General features: G+C 32.2%; 1 protein-coding gene across 2 annotated transcripts in view; it reads left to right on the plus strand.

Moving 5' to 3' along the window:
* The window catches only part of LOC110997131 (division abnormally delayed protein), an 87,495-nt gene that overhangs the window by 40,843 nt on the left and 30,420 nt on the right, over nucleotides 1-16,232 (plus strand). The gene's annotated exons all lie outside the window — the stretch shown is intronic.

A 16,232-nucleotide genomic window follows, 5' to 3' on the forward strand; every position in this document is an offset into this window, starting at 1 on the left:
TCACCCGCAGAGACAATTGAAATAAAACATTGCAGCTGAACCGTTAAAGAATAGTGCAAAATCTTTTCAGATAAAACCACTCATAAATATACGAGATATGGACTATTTCAGCGTGACAAGAAATTGTAATATTTTTATTTTGTATTACGAAACGCCGTCATTAGTTTATTATTCTTGATTACTTAAGTTGTTCATAAGTGTACTTGTTTACATATATGAATAAATATATTTTTGTTTAGTTATTCTGTTCAACATGTTTTAGTATCACCATCTCTTTGCGATGTGTGCGTAATGAAACTGATTAATAACGCTTATATAAGCACCAAAGCATCGAAATAGAGCGAGGAGATGATGCCAGCATTGATGCTACTCTGCTACAGCGAACAATTTTAAAACGAATATTAAAAGAAAACTATACACATTCGCATACATAACTTTGCATTCTTTCCCGAGTCGTTGCCAAACTGGTTCTCGTTCGTGTGCTAATCCGCGTGCCTTTGTATCCGAAGTGGGATCATCAAAAAAGCCGGCTGTCAACTGTCAACTGTGTACGCGATACGTTCTTTGCACTTGGAAATTTCTGACTCGCGAGGAATTCGTATTGTTACAGATATTGCATGTGTATTGTTCGCATACATACGCGCACGTATCGATATTAATTACCCGATCAGATCTGTTTCAACGTGCCTTTTGGATGTTTGAATTGTTTTGGATCTTACGCGGTTGGATCACACGATGTTATTTATGAAGCGAGAAACTTACAAAGTTGGGTTAAACACACACACACAGCGTTGTGGTTGCAAAACCGTGATTTCAAATGAAAAATAATTTAATGTGCTAATAATTTCAAAAACTGTGCATATTATAACAAACATCAAAGTTCGAGATTTACTGATAGTCCATTGAAATATTACATGGGCTGAACTTTTTTTACCCTAGAAGCTTAAACCCAAGTTTGTGGGGTTAACGCCCTTGTCCCCCGGGCCGCCATTTTGGAAAAAGGGGTGAATACACGTATTTGGCTTTATCTCCTAAACTATCCATCGTATACAAAATTTTAAAAACATATTTTGTAGTAAATTGCTTTGCCTGCAATTGTCTCTGTGACTATTGATTATTAATCAAAAATTTAAAAGTAATTGGTAAATAAGTGAAAAATAAACATTAAAAGTTTCCTTTTTCGCCTAATAACTTTTTTTTGATTTTAGCAAACAATTATGTCGGAACAATTTTGTAGAGGATTTGGAATCTGAGGATTTCCTTAATTTTTTTTTAATTTCGTGAATTCGAAACGCTGTTACAGCGTTCCAATGTTCAAAACAACATTTTTACCTTACTTTTCTAATATATTTTATTATAAACTTTAAAAAAAATGTTCAATCCCTACAATTTTACTAATTGATTACCGATGAAGAAATAGTGAATTTTTTGGCTGGATATGGAACACAAAACCGATAACCAAGCATTGACAATACGTGTAGGCATTTGACTTACGTCTATTTGTTTAACAAATATTTATTGAAATATATAGATTTCAAATACAAATTTTGACGGCCTCGGAAAACGGTACAATCCTGTTTTCTCTCAGTTGATATGTTGACTATAGGACGGTATCGGAATAGAAAATTTATTTACCCAAATTTATCCAACATTATTTACCTGCTTAGATTACAATATGTACATATATATGTAGAAACTACTAGATTTACTTTGATGACATTTAGGTCGTCTCCTACATCCTATCATCAGATTTAAATTAATGAGATTTTTCCTGAAAATGTGGATAAACTTACACACACAAAATTTAATAGGGAAGCCTCAGAATAAAAATAATAGTCAATTGGCGCTACAACCGTCAATTGGTTGCCTCAGGTAGCATTTTTCATCATTTTTATTTCATAGACTCGGTGGTGTCAGTACCTACAGATGCACACATAGACAGAAAGTCCATTGGTGCACAAAACTGAAGTCACCAGGCGAAAAACCCTGCAAATGTTAAAATATGTTGCAATGAAACATAATTCAAGTCAAAGTGACCCTTAACGAACGAGCTAATCGTTAGTTTCACAAAATCTTTTCTGTGTGCAAATTGAGTATTTCTTAATACCGTGTAATGTGCAAAGTTTCGTGTTTCCATGTGTAAATGGAGTGTGCACGCAAGGATACGGAATTAGCTCCAACGCCAATCTGTCTGCCCCTTGCTGCGTACGCTTACTGTGAATCATTAGATCACGCATATTAAAATGCCCTTGAACACATTTGTTATGTAAAGGAACGGACATAACTGCAAATTACACATTTCACATAAAAAAGAAATTGGTAGTGCACTATTATAGGGGTGATTAGCCTTCTGTGATTAACATATTACGCCGACCAAGCGTTTACTATGCAAAACCGTGCCGCTGGAATTTGAATGATTGAAGGATTGGAAATTGACATAAAATTATAAGGTTTTATTATCATTGTTCTGGCTACACCAAATAATAAACAGTTTAAATAAAATCTCCGTGTAGACAGTTAACTAACCCGTAACAAGTATATTGTTGTATCAATGATGGAGGCTATAATATTTATTATATTAAACATCGAATCAATTATTTGTGTTAAATGTAAAAAAATCTTAAAGAAGTTAAAATACAAAATGGCTTACATATCTAACATATATGCTGCTTGCAGCAGTTGTATTGCAATTTTATTAAAATCCAATCCTTCTAACCCATCATTAGACCAACCTACCAATCATTAGACTCATCACGCTTCTTCAACCTTTCACAACATCAACCTTTTTCGGAGAATCTAGGCCGCAGGGAAGTGACAAATCTCCCCTTTCCTAAAAAAGGTACTTTATATCCTCATTGATTTGGGCTGTCATGTTACTGACATTTTTGACAATTTTCTGGCAGAATTTTCCCAGCTCCGATCTGTGCTCGGCATTCGAGTTCCAGATGGCACCTGACTCTTTCGAAGTAGGTTGTTTTGCCAGCCACATAGTATGACAGATTAAGATATTGGTTAAGCAAATTTCCCAGTCCCAAAAAGCTCAGACTTTTATTACCCATTAGCGTTATCCGCCATGAACAACTTGTTACTAAACTTGTAATAATTGTAACAAAATCGTTTAATATTAATGAATTAAACTCGCATTTGTATTAATTCCGTGGGCGGAGTTTACCGCTAACACACATAGTCAATTATACATTCAATTATTCACTATCCAAATTTATACAATTTGACCTCGCGGACTACACATATGTAGGCGCCGTATGTCATCATAACTTCTGATTTTTATGTTACAATTTGTGAAGCACGTACATTTTGTGAATTAATTCAATTGGTTTCATTTGAGTCTAGTTACCTAGTTAAACATTTTTTATTTGTATGTTCGCAGAGTGAATTCACAGTAGCGATATTGTGTATATTATGTGTTTAATTTTTATGTACATTATTATATAATGTACATTATTATATTCTCCACATTGTTGTATTGGCATAGGCTGTAAAGATAATGTGTATTTCTGTAATTCAAGGAAAAAGAGTATTATCTTAGATTTAGAAAAGTTATTAATTTACAAGTTATTTACTAGTTATTTACTAGTTTATCCACTCAAAAATATTAATTTATCTATTTATTAATAATTATTCTTAAGTTTATTTTATTTACTATAAACTTTTTCACAAAACTTAATTACTTACATTGTTAACTTTTACTACTACTATTTTTTCTACTAAGTCTTAGTATCATTACATTCTTATTATCTTTGCGACTGAGGCGCTAACTGCTGCTTCTAGACAACAGGGTTTCTATCAGAATGACCAGGTCTGTGGAACAGTCTGCTCTTCAGCATAATGCTGCCAGGACCAATTACAACCACAGTACTTATACATTACACACTTAATTACTTTGTTCTTAAAAAAATATTATCTCTCATTATTTTTTCTTTTATTATTTTTCTTTCATTATGTCTGTCTAAATAAATATATTTATTTTATGATAACAAAACACACAAATATATTATGTTAATTCCTCTCTTTCTCCAATAAGTGTGTATATTCCACTAAACAAGACACATAAAGCCATCAGAGTTACCTGGAGTTTTATGTCTGCATTTAATTAAATATCTTAATTTGATTCGTAAATTAGTGTAGCTCCAAATCACATATAAAACAGTAATTCTCCTACGATGAAGACACAACATCAGTATAATTTACATATAAACTTCAGGGGGTACCAATCTATATTATACATATCTATATCAACCTCAACAAATGTTAATTGAAGATATCACCTCTTTGAACGGCTTTCTCAATTATAAAATACGTGCAACTTGCAAGTGAACAATGCAAAACAATGTCGTGCGTAATTGTGATGTGCTACTGAGGTTCAATCCATATTTGTGCTGCAGAAGCGGACAGGTTCGGGGTAATTATGTTTCCCCAAGGGAGTCGGTACGGAATAAGTTTAAATAACAAATGGGTAAGGCTTAATTATTATTATTGCCACAAAGTTGGCATTTGCAGACGGAATACTGCAAGAATAGCAACCGTGTACAATTATGTTATTGGGGACTGTTCAAAGAGTTGTTCCGAATTAGCCAACAGTCACTATCATCATCGGACGTCGAGGTCGTATACAAAGGTTTAAACACATTTATTCTCATAATAGACATTAGTCACTTACATGACAACACTTATATGCTAACGTTACAAGTTGAAAAAGAAAAAAGAAACTTGGTAGAACTTGGTTGAACTTTCATTTCCGTAGATTGGGATCACTCAATCTTAATTTAAATATTTCAAGGCTGCCTGCACCTTTTTACATTTTTTGGGAGTCTATTATACCGCAGTACTCCCCCAACGCTCAAGGTTTTTTTGCCGTAATTGGTTCTAAACTTAGGTAGAATTAATTATGAGCGTTTTTTTTAAGTAATTCTTCCGCACACCATCGCTATGTAACACCAGCTGGCCACTGAAGTATTTCCGAACCAATTCGTTTTAGTGTCCTTCAAGAAGAGGAACCAATACTTAACAGGCCGGGCACACAATCCTGAGAATCCTCACATTGAGGCGGTGCCAGGTGTAATAGACTCCTACTAATTTTCCTCCTTTTCAAAAAAACCCCTCTTACGATTGAACTAAACCAATGAGTTATATAGGCTACGTTAAACACATTAACTCTGAAATGGTTCCAGGGTATCTGGGATCGCATCAAAGTAACATCAAATCACTTAGAGAGCATTTCGTATCGACTCATCCATTACATTAGGCTTATCTGCCATCAATGGCCTCCACACCTCGCCACCTTTTCGATTCATCTTCATCACATTATATTTTTCTAATGTATGTGTGAAGGCTTTGATAAAATGAAAGCAATCCAAATATCTAGTCAGGAATTTAATAAGCCTTTTAGCTAGAAAATACAAATGATTTTTATATAAACTATTTGGGGATAGATAGATAGACTGATTTTTAATTTCGTAGAATTCAGACATTTGATACGCGTTGCTACTAAAAATGTTCTCTTCTCTTCTGTTATTTGAGGAAAATATAATAAATTGTAAGGTACGTATTTTTTTAATGATTTGCCCGTAAAAAGGTAATTCTTAATATTTACTTACTCAAGTGACCTAATACAAAAATAACAAATATTTCAATATAATAAACTATATATCGAATTAACTTTAATTACTCTATTTTATTATTTAGCTGGCATTACTGCTTAAACTTAAGAAAATGTTATATTTACTTGTGCATTTTTTACTGTTTGTGATGAAAAGGGACGTAATTGTTACTCGCTGGTAAACCACTTTTAATGTGGAGCACCGCACTTAATAAAATGGATGCATTTACTAACAAATAAAATGTATGTATAGAGTCAATGTTCAAACATTAAAATAGTAGTATAGTCAAATTACACTACATCAGAGTCATCTCCTATTCGTTTCAGATGATAGATTTTTGCATGTTGTCATCAAATCGGTGCCATTTTCAATCGTACGTCATATATCACTAGCTATGCGTAAATATATAATGTAACATACATATTGTGACAATAATTACATAAATTTTGTCCTTAAAGTTTCCAGTTACACACTACGCACCTTATACATACAGCTAAATAAGGCTATCGACACATCCGCGGTGAGTTCTAAAGGAACACATAACTTGGTTCAGTTCATTTCTTACAATTAATTATGGATTCTTTTAAAAGTACGCACCTTTTTTGATGGTATACTTCCGTAGAGAATTTATTGGAATTATACGCCAGTATATCTTCGAGGTAGTTTGTTAGAATTAAGCGTATTAAAATTGCGTAATTAACACTTGCAATTACGATAACATTCTAAGAAAATAGTCATGTCATAGATAGTTTAAGCTGTTAATAGTAAATAAAACCGTGTAGGTTACATTAAAATTTGTAGTTTTATAAACAATATAGCAAATGGTGTACAAACGTGTTCCCGACAATACGATAATAGTTTCGATACGCACAGACGGCTTATCCTACTTTTCATAATGATAAATGAAGCAGACACAAAAGTTCCAAGCTGGAGAAGGATTTTACCCAATCGTTCCAATCGACGATACTGAAGGTGGCTAGGATACAGGATAACAAGCAAAAAAATTAAAATAATCCTTGCTGTAAGATACCTCTACTATAAGAACATAATATTATACGTATAATTTTCTTGTCATGATTGAAAAAAAACAGGCTTTATTTTATTTTTAATCATTGTCGAAGTTATATTTCTTTTGTCCAGTTTATTTATATTATTTTTAACTTTATTTAACTACATAATTTAATAAAACTTTCAATGTATGAAATACCTTTTCTCTGTTGTTTATTTTGTAAATAAGTCTTTCAATTAGTATTTAAATACGAAAGAGTTTTAAATCTTTACTGTAGAATTAAAATACTTTAACTTGAGCAGTCAATTTAGATTACAATAAAACTGCTGCACAAACCGGTCTCATAAAAAAATAACTTTCAGCGTGCATTGACACGCGATGTGCCATCTCGAATTACATACGACTAAATTGTATACAAGGGCTTTTTGTGAACTTTCCCGCATCTTAGGATTACAGAAATATGATAACTTAAAAAATCGTTTATTAAAATGATATTTAATAAATTATTATTAAAGGAGGAGCTTCTGTTTTTGTGTACAAAACAGGTCGAATTTTATTAAATTAGGTTTAACATATTTTAGAAGTATTGAACAATATTGAAATAAAATAAATGTATTGTTTGAATTAGGTTGGTCTTCGTATATAACTGATACGAAGATATTTATAGACGTTAACAATTGGAGGCAAAACGGGCAGGAAGCTCATCTGATGGTGACAATCTCATAGGACAATGTCAGAGGGATAACGAGTGCGTTGCCGGCCTTTTATAGAATTGGTACACTTTTCTTGTAATACCATATGTCTGAACTTTCAATTTATATTGTTTATGAAATATGAGTGTAAAGAGCGAAGAGATTGTATTCTATCCGTCGCCAAAAATGGAATGTCTTCGTACGGTTTGGTTGTTGAGATGCAGATCTCAGATTGAAAACAAATTGTGGATTAATTATTGGGTTCGGACGTAAGTGATATCATATTGTGAATCTGAGAGATATTGATTGAAAAAGAATTCTTTTATTTCATACATAGTACATATAAGGACCGTCGTAATAAATATTTTTATTTTCGTAAAAATGAGGGTTTTTGCCAAGTGCGTATTGTGAACTATTGTTAAGGCAAAGTAAAAGTATTGTAGATTCATATCTAACATCTAACCTCTCTATTTGTCCCCAAACTAATGCCCTTCGTATCCTAACGACAGACAAGTGTTTTTCACGTTAAGAATTTGAGGACTTGTACTTATTATTTAAGAACGACATTTATTAAAATTAAACAATTCTTGACAAATCTTATTTATGCTTTAATGAAGAGACAGTGTTTTTGTAACTATATTTAGTTTTAGTATATAATATCAAATAAACACACGACACGGTATTATATTTGTTAATAAAAATGTTGTATTAATAACATAAATCCATTATCATAGCCCTGATCAAATGACGATACTGTTTTCTTTAAGAGTGTCTGATTTCAAATTGTCATTAACCTTTGACACCTAACTTATGGTGCCACTTTTGTTGTTATGTTAAAATTGCTTATATTCAAGCAACAACCTATATTTTAATCATAATTTAGTAGAAGAGTATCACACATCTACATACTATGGGGTAAAAGGCCTGGAAAAGATAGCTAATTTAAGATAGTATATATTTTTAAGCATAATATTTTGTGAGTAGTTTTTTTTATGAAATGAATTTGAATACATTGTTTGCTACCATGTCGTCTCATATCACAAGCGTGCCACGATCAAAAACTATATAAAATACAAAATAATATTTGAAATAAATCCCTTGGCTAAACAGTCTACTTCTAGCTGTCTTCAGGCCGTGTTTGTAAATATTTAAAGCTTGTTCAATTTAGTTTTGTTTAAATACTGAAGGGTTACTATTTTTAATTTGTTTAGAAAGCTCAAAATGGTATTACTGTATCGAAGCATGTGCGCCCGTGTATTATTCTTTGAGCTAAAGTTAGGTGCGTAAACAATTATGAACTATTTTCATTCAATTTAATATTACCGCTGCACTTAGTTCTTTTATAAGTATGCCAATGTGCGCAATTTATTTATTAACATTTCGTTGCATTACATAAAAAATGAACATAATTTAATGAAAAGGCAACTGGCGGCCTTATCACTTTCGAACGATTTCTTCCAGACAACCACTGTAACTGACACAAACCACAATTTACTTAAAGAACTAGTTAAAATATTATAAGGTTCGGTGTAGGGAATGAAGTAAATACGTTCATGTCGTATGATATATTGATTACAATTCCCACTTAATAATTAAAGTACATTTCTCTTATAGACTAAAGCGTTACATATACGTATATTATAAGTTACTTATTTTATATTGATACCATAATATAATAAATCGCTATTAATAGAAACTTTAATCCAAATCTCTTGTTAACTACAATTACTGCATATCCAATTATTCTCAGCGAGTCGTTAACGCGTTAAGTCGATGGGAAAGTTTAGAAGCAAAATGCTAAAGAGCGCCTATTGACATGATGAGTTCGTCCCTTAAAGAGAAGTAAAAGAAAGAAGAAGCTCTTCTCTCTCTTTAATATTAGCTGACCCGACTAAACTGGTTGTTCCGACTGACAGTCTAATTATATTGTGTTACCTTAAGGTAAACTTAATTTTCGATCTAAAATGCTTAGTATTGTCAAGAGATGGCACCACATGCAGTTTGTTTTCGTAAAATTAATTAGTTTATTGTTATTCCTTAACTTATACTATATATTATTATTAATTTTGCTATTCGGAGCGGAGAATAATCCACCAATAAAAGAGATATCTAACACCGATGCAGCCGATCTTGAAGTGGTGTACATAACACGACTTTGTTTAATATATTTAGATGACATCCTAATAAATTGCTAAAATAGAATGACTAGTATCTTTCTGTGTAATTTCTTTTCACTGAAAGGTTAAAGAATCTGATGGTCTTGTCGCACAAGGCATCTACGAGCACCCTCAGGCGTCTCTCGACTCGTAGCGAGAGTCAAGACCTGAATACAACTAATGAACTCGCATTTAACAAACGTACATCTCTTGTGCGTCTTATTTACGTGAAGATTCAGACTAACCGAATGTCAACGCTTACACAAAGTACAGAATTTTCATCGACATACTTTAAATCATTTGGAATAATTTACTTATTAAGAGAAATCTTTACTTTTACGGTGAACTGCAATGTGTGTCAAGCACAAAGGCTGTTCACGGCCTGAAGTGGAAACTGTAACTGATTATGAGTAAACACTTTGTCTTTAAGATTAAACTCTTAATTTATTTGCCCAGACGTTCTTTCTGACCCTCCATGCGTCCTCCTTACGGACACTAGTACTCTACCCACGCCGAGTTACGAAATTCTTTTAAGACAAACATTAGAAAGGTTATTTATTCTTGACACGATAAAAATAAATAAATCAGTAGCGCTACAACCTCTTTAGGTCTTAGCCTCAAGATTTCTGAATCTGTTTCATGATCATTTTTAAATCTAATAGGCAAGTAGGCGATTAGCCTCCCGTGCCTGACACACGTCGTCGGTTTCCTCACGATGTTTTCCTTCACCGTTCGAGCAAATGTTAAATGCGCACATAGAAATTCCATTGGTGGGCCGGGGATCGAACCTACGACATCAGGTATGAGGGTCGCACTCTAAAGCCACTAGGCCAACCCTGCTCTTTAGTTTATGGATATAGATTTCCTTCAAAGATGCATTTAAATAAAATTGCCAATATATTTAATAAAACTTATATATTTAAATATACAAAAAAATATTTGAATGTAATCAACGGCATTCCAAAGATTATTTATATGCATTTACAAAGGTATAAGGAACTAAAACATAAAATTGTGTTCGAGCTTATATAACTTTTATATTATATATAATTTTTATAAGCTTTGTAATGGCTCGAAAGCTGTCTACGTCGAGGTGATGGACGTGCGACATTATTTATTCAAAGTTTCCCTTCTTCATTGAGAGTAAGTGCCTCTCGAATTGTTATTAGGTTTCTTGTGATAAAACGTTTTAAGGACCTAGCCGATAGCCAAACTCCAAAAATAGTAAATTGTTTCTTTCGATTTTTTGGCATTATTTCTTAAAGTACGGCAAATGGAAATATATGATGAAGTTGAGTAGTTTATATATACATATTGAAAGATCGACACACTATTTAAATAACTTCGCTTTATAGAAAAAAATCCGAACATAGCCAATTTTTGACATTTTGAATTCATTTTATGACGGAAATTTATATAGAACACTAGCAGACTCGGCCAAGCGTTGCTGTGGCTAAGGTTTTTGTTATATTACATAGTAGTAAGCTATCCAAGGGAAACTGTAGGAGAACCGATGTGAAAGGTGCTTATGTGAAACGTTGGTATTTTTAACACAGCGCCATCTGTTAGAATTGTATCAAATATTAAACAAATAATTTGCAATAAAATAAAATTGCGACTATAATCTAAGCTATCCTATCTCTTAAGTTGGACCAGACTGCTCACAGTGTACCTATTTAATTTAAAATCGGTTTAGTAGTTTAAGTGTCCATCGCGGACAAACATCGTGACAGCAGATATTAAGATGATTTTGAAATTTACTCGATATATTTTATCGCAAGCCAAGTAATTTAATGTTTGACATAACTAATTGTTATTACGGGCCGGCGTGCCTCAATGCTCCAGGTCTCCACTGCTCACCGCAGTCCACCACGAGAGACTGACACAGCAATATCGTGCTGGGATAGGGCTTTAAGAAAGACAAGTACATTGTATTGTTATATTGACGTAAAATATGCTAAAAAAATGTAAGGGCGCACTTATATTTAATAAACGCAAAGAGGCGCTCGCGAGGCACTTGCCTTTATTTCAATATTAATTTAATTACAAATTCTCTATTTAAAATTAAAAAATTGCATACATTTTATCCTGAAGCAATTTTAAAAATTTACTTATTAGTTTTATAAGAGTGGTTCACACAAACCAGTCTAAGCGATAAGAACTGTTATTTTCCTCCATCGATTAGATTCCAATACATGAAAAACTTATGGGAAAACTCTCAAAAACATAATAATAAAGTCTTCTTTCAGATAATGGTATGAAAGAAAAAATCGCAAGGCCAAACAGCCATCTCAAAGTTCCGAAAATCGATGACTCAGTGGCTGATCACGTTGTTGTATATCAGATGATTAATGGTACAGATGCTGAGATATCAGGCAACTAATAAGAAAATAGCTACTCAAATAAAAAAAAGTTTATATATAAAGAAAACACTTTTTTAACGGATTGAATCCAAGTATTAGTATGAATTTATAATTATTTTACGTAATTTTAAAAAAATCCTGACGTTTTTTGCGTTAAAAAAGTGTTTTTAGTGTGTCAAAGTTATGTTAATAAAGGACAATACTATGTGCAAAGGTTTATATTCTCAGAATATCATATACCTCTTTGTTTCAATAACAGTTTTATATCATTGTCAGTCTTATCTACAAATATAGTCGCCAATTTAAGTATCTAATAAAACCTAACGAAAGAATGTGCAAGTGATAAAGAAAAAAATTGCTGCGGCAAAATGATATTCGCTGAAATAGTATCAGTAAATCAGAATAAGTATCGCTTTTATCGAAGAATATCTATTTGATTTCACCATACATTTATGTGTGCGAAAGATAATACTGAGTTATTAACATTAAATCAAAGGATTTACAGATTTTAACGGCGCCTTTTATAGAAGGAATATCGTGTTTCATTGTATTTGTATTGTCCAGCAGGTGCAATTTCAAAATAATAACAATATTTTTTTCACGTCGTTTGTCCGCTATGGACTCCTAAATTACTTAACCAATTTCAATCAAATTTGCACACCGTGTGCAGTTAACCTATAGATAACCTAGACCTAACTTAAAACATAAACGTGTGTATGTCACTGAACTCCTCTTAATGGGCTGGACCAATTTGAATGATTTTTTGTATGCGTTTGAGAGCCCTGGATAGTTCAGATTCACAAATCGCGAGATAGCGCTGCAGTCAGTGCTTTAATACACTGTTTAATATCCTAATCGCTTGAAATATCATGCAGGACGTCTGTCGTCTCCGGCTTGCCTTAGACTCAAACAATCGGCGCCGTGTGTCAGGCACAGGAGGCTGCAAATTATCAGGAAACATATACAACTATTTGAAACCAGAAAAGGTTCTAGTGCCACTGAATTATTTTCAATTTATGTGTTCAAATAATAGTTAACTGTCAAGTTAGGTGACGATCTGTCGCAGGCTTTAAATATAGCATAAGTACTAAGACAATTTTGTTAAAATATCCCAATGCGCGGAATATATTTTAAGCATTGTTTTAAAGAGACGCAAATACCGACACGTCGAAATGTCGTTTAAAATGCATAAACTGTAAAGTGGCGGATGCACACGTGCTATTTTTGTTTTTATGAATTTTCAGACACATGCAGAGAACTTAAATATTCATTACACGAAAAACATACTTATTGCAAATTCTTTTGAACTCTTGTTCGAGTAAACACTTTTTCTTACTTTAATAATCGTTTCAATTGACTTAGTTGCCGAAGTTATGTTCCAAGAGTGGCTAGTCTCAGATCCAGCCTATTATTAGTATAGGAAGTATCTGTTATAATAATAATAATTTATTTATTCAATCTGACATGAGTCCATTGGTGTTTATTATTTGTGTTAAAATATTGTCCTGAAAATGATATTAGTAGATTCTCCTTGGCACCACGGGCCTAGAAGACTGAAATCACAAAACAATGTGAACTAGTAAATTACTGATAGTGCACGTCAGTATTAAGTGCTAAACAGTTAGTGGAAAAATAGAACACATTAACAGAGTGTCTTCCCCTTAATAAAGTTTTAAGTAAATTAGTCTTAAATTACTTATTAGTCTAAGATTTTAATTTTCCATTATTTCCTGTAATTATTTGTAGATTAGCTTTAAAGTATATTAAAACATAAAATTAAAAAGGTTACATATAAGGGCGATTCAGCATTCCCGCTATTACAAAAACAGTCCTCATCTGCAGCCAAACATTGTAGACTCACAAATAGTAGTAGGCGAGTGGGCAATATATATGCTTCAAAATAGAGTATACCAATTCTGAAAAGGCCAGCAACGCACTTGCGAACCTTTTGGCAGGGTGACTATCAATCGGTAGAAGACACTTACCATAATTCCTGCCCGTTTCCCACGTGGTTTATACAAAAATATAAGTGAAAACTATATATTCAAGTCATCCGGACTAGAAACGATAGATAGATAGAAAACTATTTAATCTTCGTATCTCAACTTATTATATATATACCAATGAATCTTGGTTTGATTTCCATCAAAAGACTAATTGGATTGAATATAAAGCTAGAAAAAATGTGTGACCAAAATATAAAAAAAAAACAATTAGTAACATAAACGATTTTGTATTGTACACGTAAAGCTATATCATTATACAATTGTAAATAAATTTACACGATAGCTTTACGCAGAAAATCTCTTTACTTTCTACGGATAGAACAAATAGATAGAAAAATTCAACGAACGTGTTCAATCTTATTTATCCACCTGTCTTAACGATAAAAAGCTCTTGAATACACTTTAAAAATACTCCAGTAATTGCAGCTCTGAGTAAGATATTTTTTGCCAGACTCCGCGGTGTCTGCTCCGCGATGGCCTTGGGCGGCGGACATTCACTTGCCGACCACAATCAATCGCCAAAAGTGTTTTTTCATCTCTAAACATTCAGACGATTCGAAAATCTCTTTGACAGTAATGAAACAGAATTATTTTAACTTTCGCTTTAAAAAGATAAATGTCTGAATAGAAATAATTACTGTGTTTTTGTTGGAATCGAATTAAGGACCTCTCGGTTAAAATGTAGTGCATGACGTCATTAAAGTAATCAGTATATGTCATTTCTCATAATTAATACTTCGCTAAGAATTACTTATTAAGATCTAACGAAGTTATGATCTCATAAATAGGATTCAGTCAAACATGGCTAAATATTAGAACATGTGTGTGTGTGTGCGTTTATAGAAAAAAGTATACATTGAAACTTCTATAATTATCACATTATCTAGTTAAATAATGTTAATTTTAATACCACAAAAAAAATTCTTCATAATTAATGAAATAGACATTTTAAAATGTTGACTATGCAAACTTCAGGGTGTCGTTTTTTTGTGACGGTGTACGGATTTCGGCATTTTGTGACAGTGTGCGGGCGCATCGTAAAAATTGACTCATAATTTTTCCCTAACACGCCAAAAGAAGTGCAACTTCAAATATAAATAAATTCATAAAATCAAATTTAGTCAAGTGCCAAACAAAAACCTTTTTCATATATCAATAACTTATGTGTTTTTCTCATTTTGTTCTGGGTTAGATAATTTAATAAATAGATGTCAATGTCACTTTCAAACCACTGACACCTCTAGGGACTCGAAAAACTATTTTATTAGTTAATGTTATTTCGAGATAACAGTTGGACCCTCGTCTTCCGCAAGCCACCTGTCACCCACACCTCCCTTGATTGTAATTTACACTTGCTCTATCTAGATTAAAATCGCCTTAGGGCTTAATATATTTAGTATTTAACAAGACAACTGAAACAGTTACCAACAATCAAAAATTTTTTTATATCAAAATGTAGTTACAATGTCACACATGTATTTATAACGCACATTAAGCATATATACAATTAGGCTGTTACACAATGCTTAGTTTTCTATAATTTATCACATAAGTTGTATAGTTTAGATGTAATGAATATTAAAGTCAGGCTAACATCGACCGTACTAGAGTTTTGTTTTTGTATTTTAATTGAAATAGATTTTAAAAACATATTCTCCCTTCATCCTAATTTGACTATGTATATTAAAAAATAAATATATGGATACCATTCTGGTTGTAAACAGTGAACTTCAGGAAGGACAATCAAAAGTAGGCTTTCATTCCGATAAAAGGATTCAAATTCTATATAAAAACCGGTTTTAATCGAGCGTTGCTGATAAAGACCATCATTGGAAATTGAGTTATGATATCTCTTTTAATTTCCAAATCCTCTTTATTCACTGGTCTTGCAATAGACCAAATCCTAGTTCTCGTTAAATAAGTTTTTAATTTGGTAATTGACAAATCTTTGTTTTTAATTTCATTTTCTTATTATAAACTATTTATTATTGTCAAAATTTATTTATTTACATACAATTCAAAACAAATAACATAATACATAAAAATATATCTAATAACTAACCTTAAAATGTAATTATTAAAAATATTATTAAAAGGATATAAATAATATATATAATATCTTATATAAATACTATAAATTATATAAGATGTCATGTGGAACATAGTGTCATGGATCCAGCTCCTTCCAAATATTGTGTAAAACAATCTTGGCGATTAAAAAAGGCGGCACAGAGTTTATTGCCAGTTCTTCTTGTAAGTTCTACGCCATTGATTTGAGAACTGACAGTAAAAGTAAAATTAGAAGTATTTCTTTATTGACGTTCATGTTTAGATTTGAATTTGAATTGAATTTGAACAACACTTGTTAGATGCTAAGTTTTTAAATAT

Source organism: Pieris rapae, chromosome 23 (genome assembly GCF_905147795.1).
Source record: "Pieris rapae chromosome 23, ilPieRapa1.1, whole genome shotgun sequence".
In the NCBI taxonomy this organism is placed as follows: domain Eukaryota; kingdom Metazoa; phylum Arthropoda; class Insecta; order Lepidoptera; family Pieridae; genus Pieris; species Pieris rapae.